Here is an 8,436-nt window from a genome sequence, read left to right as displayed (position 1 = left end):
TGTACTTTGCTACTGAGCTTGTTTGCAGCAATGATTTGCATTTTGTTCCCCCCCCCCCACTGCTGCTGTTCCAGTGCTATTGTGGTGCTATCCAGTGCTTTCTGCTTTCCTTGTTATCCTAGCCTAGGGCTGAATTCTTGCAAAAAACCCGCCACCCTATTCACTGTATATGATTGTAGCCCTAATGGGGAGCCATAGCCAGTGGCCCAGTAGATCAAGGGAACCACTAATCTAAAATATTTGGGAACCACTGTTCTAGTCAATCAAGAGTCACATGGAGAACCTGAGGATGTTATGGCATCTTAGCTATTAGAGCAACTGTTACCCTGCACATACCCGATCTCATGTGATCTTGGAAGCTAAGCAGGGTCAGGCCTGGTTAGTACTTGGATGGGAGACCACCTGGGAATACCAGGTGCTGTAGGCTTATACCATAGTCTTTCGAGACTGAAGGTTGCCAACCATTTTTTTTTAGCTATTAGCGACATCACTTAGGGCAAATTAAACTAATGCTGTATCTTCAAGTTAAATTGGTGTGTGGAGGCGAGTGAATGCCTTGTTGCCTAGGCAAAGGGAATCTGTTCCCGACCCTCTTGCAAGGCAAACGTTTTCATGCCCTTTTTGAGTTTCTCTGAAAAATCGCCAAAAAGTGGTGCACTGGCAGGGGGCATGTCAACGTCAACAATATTCACAAAAGTCACCCTGTTACAACTCTGTTGTAAGTTTAGGTTCCCTTATTTTTGCTTAATAGCAACACTCACTAGCACGTGTCCTCATATTAGGAGACACTGCTCACAATATGAAGTTCTCCTATACAACCCAAACTGGATGAATAGACTTGCTGAAGAACAGTAATGAGATCTTGTACTGCATCCAGTCATTTCAACAGGACCTGTTCAAAACTTCATGCAGGATGATGCCCACTGGCTCTTTGATTTCATCATCACAGAGTAACAGCAGTGCAGGCAGTGGGGATACAATTAGATTATGCACAATTTTAAGAGAAATTATATCCTTTAAAATAGTAACCTCAACTACACTCAGCTGGTTCGCAATCAAGTGCTTTTGTTTTTTTCATTTCCTAATAGATATCAGGAAAGATGTCTTTTTATGAAGAGTTAAGAGGGGGAAAAATATAGTCATGTTCTGTTCATATTTATTAGGGCCTCATAGAAGCATGAAAGATGCCAACAGATGCAAACTGTGCAGTAACAAGTTAAGTGCATTGTTAGGAAAACGGAAATAATTTGATAGGTGTCAAGATAAGTATTATCACAGCACTATTAATAAGCAAAGTGCCTGGCACTCAGTAACTTGCTTGCTGATCTAACAACCCTGAATTCCCATATGACAGGTGGAAAATGGCAACTGACAGCCTGAACTAGGATCTGCAGTACAAGGTAAGGTAGGATGGAATCAGCTGTAACAGTTTTTGAATGTTGTGATGTTGTACATTGTGGTATTCAACAGCCAATACCACAATGTACAACATTAGTACATAATGTGTTGCTCTGGTGCAGCACTTTAGGATTGTATGACTATGCTATGTAAGGACTCAGGCCTAGGGGGTCTCTGGAGGGGCTGCCTTAGAGGGTGACATCTAGTGCAACCTATCTAGTCAATGGGACCAAAGTCCATTGCCTATAAGTGCACGGTTGCAACCACACAAAAACGAGTAGTAAACTAAAAAAAAAAGATGAATAGTGAGTGTCAAGGACCACAGCCCAGATGGACCACAGGATGGCAACCAAGAGCTAGTGTAATATATTGGCCAAGAAAATGGTCTTTGAGTTGGTAGTACTGATATTATTATTGTTATAGATAATAACATATATAATAATTTTCTCACAAAACGTGTTTGCAAGGTTGTATATATTTAGCAAAACGCATGAAAATATGGTTCTCTGCCCCACAGGGCTCACAATCTTAGAAGAAACACATCAGCAATGGCCAATGGGTGAGGCATTATGCCAGGCTGAATAGGGTCAGTTGCTCTCTCCCGTCTAAATATGAGTGCCACTTAAAAGGTCCCTCTTTGCCCAGGTACTTCAAATGTCACTTCAGCCATGAGCTCCCTGTGTGACCTTAGGCAAATCACAATGGTAATATATTGACCTACTTTACCAAGTTCTTGGAAGGATTATGTATGTGAACCTTGAGCATTTAGGACAAGCGCTATAGAAATATTAAGCAACAAAGAGTAGGATGGCCACTAGTTTGCACAGGTGCCAATGATGGCACCCTGATCTCTTAAGCCCAATGTTTCATATATGCAACAGGGACCTTTGCATATACGCAAAAGTGTACACCTGTGGGCTGGGCAAAAATGGGTTAAGAGCTCAGCTGCCTGACCCATGTTCACCCAATGGACCAACCTGTTAGCAGGGATGTGAACCCAGGTATTCCAGTACCAAGTCAAATGCTCTCCTTTTTTGTCTCTCTGCAAAAAGACTTAATAGTTTGCCCTAGAAAGGGGGAATATGGGTGATATATTCTGAGAAGTCATTTCAGCAAGGAGCACGAAATGAAATAGGAACAGAAACTCCTGACTACTTTGATCTGCGCCTTTTTGAGAACTGCCTCTATTACATATGAGGAAAGGATGAATTTTTCATTTCCACTGCTAACTTCCCCATTTGATTCTCATTACAATAAGTAAACAAGATTAAATGGCAAATCCTACAGTTCAGAGTACAGTGCACAAGTAAGCTGTCTTCGAGCAAATACACTACAAGTGTATTAACTGTCATATATCCCTCCTAGTGCCTAGATATTTCTCTTTTATGCCATTTGGAAGGAGAAAATATTGGCAGGTCCCACTCAACAACAAGGGCTGCAAAAGTCTTCTTTTCTGCGACACCACTTTTTAGTCTAAGTGCTTATTTGCAGTCTCAGCAAGCCAGAGAGAAGAATTTTATCCTCTTTGGCTTGTTTCTGAATACTAACTAGCTGCCCAGGCAAGGCTCTCTAAAGAGCGAAACGGCATGAGAGACACACTGCATTTGACACAGGCAGGCGGCAAAAGAAAGAGAAAAACAAAAGTCTATTCACAGCTGAATCCTCTGATATACTCACCCATCCCCCAGCTCCTTTTAAAAATCGAGAGAAAGGGAAAACTCACGAATCCAGCCCTGAATGCCTGAGGTTGTCAGACGAAAGGACAATGAGTGACAGCTGACTGTCAGCACAATACTCAGACTTCAGAGTTATCGCTTCTTGGAATTGTTCAAACAAGGAAAAAAAAGTGGGTGTCCAGAAGGCTCTCCTCGTTTCTTGTAGAGCACCAGTTCATTTGGGGAGTGCTCACCAACCTGTTATTTCACATGAATTTGAATATACAGTATTTGCACATTTATTTACCCAGTTTCCTTGAAAGCACTTGGAGGAACCATCCTGTGGATTAAAGGATGTGGCAAAGGTCATGGGAAGTCAGATACTTCCCTTTAAAAAGGTTAAAATTATTGTCATATTATGAACACTACTATATTTAGCAGTGTTGGAAAAACCCAGCGTGGCTTGACTGGAGTTGAGTTGCCAAGTCACTGCCTGCCCACGACTCAACTCTAAAAAGAGTCATAACGGGGGCACTTTCTGAGTCACTGAGTCACCCTTTAGTGACTCTAATGGACTGGAGTCATGTTGCCCCCCCTTTAAAAAGTGGAAAAAACAGGGCTGCTGCCAAGGTGTGTGTGTGTGTGTGTGTTGGAGCTCTCTTTACTCATTCCCCTACTGTCCATGCCCATCAGGGTGGTAGGGTGGGAGGGACTGCGAGAGAGCTGGGACAGGAGGGTATTGAGCAGCAGCTGGGAGGCTTACCAGGACGACCTGATCCTTGCAGCTCTACTCAGAAGTAGTCTCACTTCAGCTGGTCATTCAATGAGGTTTGCTCCCCCAAGTAATAACAGAGCCAAGAAGCCATAAGGTTCAAAAGCAGAACTGGGCAAAAGAGTTTTCTCCCACCTCCCTGGGCTTTTGCAGCCAATTGTAAATCAAGAACCCTCTTGGGCTCCTCCTCCTGCTGTCCCTCATCTAATACATGTATCTGAATGCCCATCTTTTGTTCAATGATCATCCATTCCTTTCTTCCTATCAGAGAAAACACCCTCCCCTCCCTCTCCCACCCAGTTCATTAACCCTTTCCTTCCTCCTGGCTGGAACTCCCTGTTGCTCACTGGTAAGAATGCTGGCCCCACGAGGTTTTCCACGCAGCAAAAGCAGTAAGCAAGCATCCCCAGACACGGGCAGACTTAAGTCAACATGTGTGGGGATGATTCAGGGGGGGCCCTGAATCAATTCTTTTTCAGAGTCTTCCATGTACATGACTCACAGGTTGCAGAGTCACCCCAAATCACACACTTTCGCGACTCGAATTTGAGTCACCTGACTTGCGTTCCCTACACTAGTATTTAGATACCATTCTTCAACAACAACAACAAAAAGTACTCAAAGTAATTTAAATGGCACACACACACACACACACACACACAAAGGATTGGGGTGGGGAGAGGAGTGTTTTCCTCTCCCTAAGAGCCTCACAACCTAAAAACAAACACAAGGGAGATACCAGTAACAGCCATTGTGAGAAATGACCATTTTTGTGCTAAATTGAAGAGAACCACTTTAAAAAGTGTCTCTTTGTCTACTTAGCAAGGCAAACTAGACTGCAATCCTATACACACTGACCTGGGAACCAGTACTACAAAATTCAGAAGAACTTACTTCTGAGTAAAATTGCCTAGGATTGCACTGGTGGACCCTAATCCTATCGAGGTCTTGCACTGCTGGAACTCATGACACTTTATGGTAGCACAAAAGCTGGGCCATTGTTGTGTGTTGCTGGACTGCCACCGCAAATGGCAAGAAAAATGGTGCACGTGGTAGCAGATCCAGGAGTCTCTGCAGGTTCTGATAAATTGGGGGTGGGGGTGAGCCATGGATGGGGAGGGGGAGTAATGGGCATGTTGGGGGAAAAACCAGGAGGGAGCACATCAGGCAAGGGAGGGGTATATCTGGTGGCAGAGACTTACTCATGGATCCTATCTCCAAACACCTCGGACTTCTGCCAGCAAAATGACTGGCATGTGTCTGAGGAGACCCATAGGTGATTGGACAGCCTACTGGGAGGTAAGTAAAAAGTAGTTTTACTTCCCTTCTCCAGGCCAGTTCCCCCCCCCCCCCCCCGCTATAGCATGCAGTACAGCCTCTGTTGTCACGGATGCATCCTATAATGTGGTGGGAGATTGAATTGGGCAGTTAGAGTGTGTGCATATTGCCTGTGAAGATCAAACAAGAAGGTGTAAACATTTGGAGTACTGTAATCTCTTGATTGGGTGGGGAAAATCACAAGGGCAAATCTTTTAAACATTGTCTGTGTGTTCAACCTGTTTCGGAATGCCTCTCAAGCTCATATGGTTTTTGCTTCCCCCTGCCAACTTGCCTCCACTTTCATCTTCCCTGACTGCCTTAATCCTCCGGTCTTTGTTGTTGCAGTGCATGATCAGCTTGTTTTTTAAGTCACATCTACCCACATTTGTTAGTTCTGAAACATTACTTTAGGCTTTCACATCTCCATAAATCCATACAAATGATGTTCAGGCTTTCCCCAAGAAAGGTTGAAAAAACTTGTATGGAAAGAAAGAGGGTTATTTAAATAATGCATTCTAAGTTGGCAGGTATTTACTGACATGTTTCATGTACTAAAAGTCGGTCTCTGAGCAGTGAGTGAAGCACTCTTGGAACAGCAGCGCTTGAGTAATTAAAGTGGATCTGGCCTTTTCTCAAATTCACTTGGTCTGTTGACCATCTGTACTGGAGAGACTCTGCTGCTATTCCTGACATCACCAGTTTCAGACCATGGCAACTGTGACTCTGTTTCTTGGTCTTGCCTTGCTGGACATGAGGGCTGCTCTGGAGTGTGGTGATCCCTTGGTGCACAGATGCAGGCGAAGGGTTGGGCACCGAGAAGAATTGAAACCACCGATCTGCAACACCTTAAACATGATCAGGGCATAGTTAATGGGGAGAGCTCAAACTGCTGTCACCGCCCCAGCAGGTGTTGCTGTGTATTATGAATCTTCAGAGAGGAATGATGAAATGAGAGAGATAGTAGAAGTGGCATGCAGCAAGAAAAATTGAGAAATTGTATTTGCAGGTTAATTTTTAAAAAGACCGAAAGAAAAAGATTCTTTCAGGGATGGCAAATGTGATTTACTCCAGGGAGGATTTATTTGTGCTTTAAAGCTTCTAAAATTCATAAATGTAATTAAAGGATTCCAATGGTAAGTTAAGGATTCATTTCTTAGGGCAGTGGTTTCCAAACTTTCTGCCTTTAGAAAATACTTTCCTTCCTTCCTAATTCCAATATATTACAAGGGTGCCAACTCCAATCTTCTGGCCCAAGGTGGTGCATAAATGACTTAGGGTGCAATCCTATGCACACTTGCCTGGGAGTAAGCCCCATTGATGAGAATAGGACTTACTTCTGAGTAGACATGCATAGGATTAGGCTGTTAATCTGTCTCAACATATATCAAAATAACAAGAGGAACACCCATATTGATGTTGCTGGTGAGGAATCCTTGCCATGCACTCCTGCAAAGGATTCTGGGTCATGTTCTAAGGTTCAGACAGTTCATGATGCAGGGTCCTGACCAGGTCTGCTGTACCTGTCGGTTTTGCCACTGATAAGCTGAGTGCCAGTGGTGTAGTGGTAAATTTGGAGGTGCAGGAACTGTGTGTAATGCCTCCTGTAGTCAAGCCCCACCCTACTAACAACCAAACAGATCAACCTTGACATCTTCAGTTCATCTGTGGAATTCACTGCTGGAGGACATTGTGAAAGTCAGTATATAGGTGCCTTTTAAATAAAGGTTGGAGACACTCATTAAGGGGGATAGCTCTAAACTAGTTCAACTTGCTGAAAACAGATCCTCCAGCTTCAGAGGCAGTGTACCTCTGATTGCCATCAGCTGAAGTTGAAAGCCAGAGGTGATTGTTTCCAGGGATGGGCAAGTCCATCACGGCTTGACTTGAGTCGAGTCACTGAGTTACCACCCCCGCGACTCAACTTGAAAACAAGTCATAACGGGTCACTTTCTGAGTTGCTGAGTCATCCTTTAGTGACTCCAAAGACTTGAATTGAGTCACATACACCCTTAAAAAGCCAGCTGTGGAAAAAACTGGGGCTGCTGCCGAGAAGTGTGTGTGTTGGAGTTCTCTTTACCCACTGCCCTGATCTCCCCACCTATCTGTAAACAGGACAGGAGGGGTGGGAAGGACTGCAAGAGAGTGGAGACAGAAGCAACAAGAGCGGTTGCGCGCAGCAGCTGTGAGGCTTACCAGGATGACCTGATCCTTTGCAGCCCTACTCAAAAGTAGTCCCATTGTAGCCAGTCATTCAATGAGGCTTCCCCCTCCCCACCAGCCATGGTGGAAAGCATGATCACTATGAACTTGCTCCCCCCACTTCCCCACCTCCTTTTTCCCCCTCCAGCTAATCATAAGGCAAGAACCCCCTTGGGCTCCTCCTTCTGCTCTCCCTCAGCCAATGAATATGATATTGACTGCCCATCCTGCATCCAATGATCATCCCTTCTTTCCTTCCTATCACAGATGAGCAAAAGAGCTTTCTCTTGCCTCCCCCTTCCTGGTCTGGTGCATTAACCCTTTCCTGGCACTCCCTGCTGCTTGCCCCATCAGAATGCTAGCCCATGAGGTTTTTCATGCTATTAGGTCAGCAGGGGAGGATAGCCCTTGCTTTCCCGATAGCAAAGTGGCACGGGAGCGTAGGGAGATAGCAAAAGAAGCAGGTGATCCCAAACAGAGCCAAAGAAGCAGACACAGGCTTGTTTGTTGCAGAAGCATGTATTGGTAAAAGGAGCGGGCAGAAGAGTAGTCAGTCAAATGGTCCAGAAGTCAGGGATACAGCAGGTCACAGTCACGAGAAAGCAGTCCAAAATCAGTACGCAAACCAGCAGCACAGCACACAGAAACTCCACCACAACAACCCACACCTTGGTGTCTGTGCTTGCCCCCTATATATCGGGGCCAGCCAATCAGAGTAGGGCGAGCTCATAGTCACAAGACAGTCTTGTGACCCATTCTGATTGGCTGTCCAGTGGTGCATTGCACCACTCCACCATAGCCTACGTGACTCTGCACACATCTTCTCAGAGTCATGTGACTCCCACCTGCAACAGGTGCAGCTGATGGCATCAGCAGTGCTGCCTTGCTGATTGCTTCACACCAGGCCCAGATATCAGGACCTCCTGCCACATCCTGGCTAATAACAATCTCAAGCCTGGGATGCCAAAAACCTGACACATGCTGTGAAAACATTATGCCAGCACACCCAGGGACAGGCAGACTTGAGTCTGCACACGTGGGGATGAGTGCTGAGTCAGGGGGGCCCTGATTCAAGTTTGTTTCAGAGACTAC

The 8,436-nt window shown here is 45.1% G+C and overlaps 1 pseudogene; it reads left to right on the top strand.

Moving 5' to 3' along the window:
- Nucleotides 1-307: 307 nt before the first annotated feature.
- Nucleotides 308-427, top strand: LOC136643107 (5S ribosomal RNA; annotated as a pseudogene).
- The last annotated feature ends 8,009 nt before the right edge of the window (nucleotides 428-8,436 follow it).

This window comes from Tiliqua scincoides, chromosome 2 (genome assembly GCF_035046505.1).
Source record: "Tiliqua scincoides isolate rTilSci1 chromosome 2, rTilSci1.hap2, whole genome shotgun sequence".
Lineage (NCBI taxonomy): Eukaryota > Metazoa > Chordata > Lepidosauria > Squamata > Scincidae > Tiliqua > Tiliqua scincoides.
The sequence above is the reverse complement of the archived record's forward strand: the minus strand, read 5'-3'. Positions and strand labels throughout refer to the sequence as shown.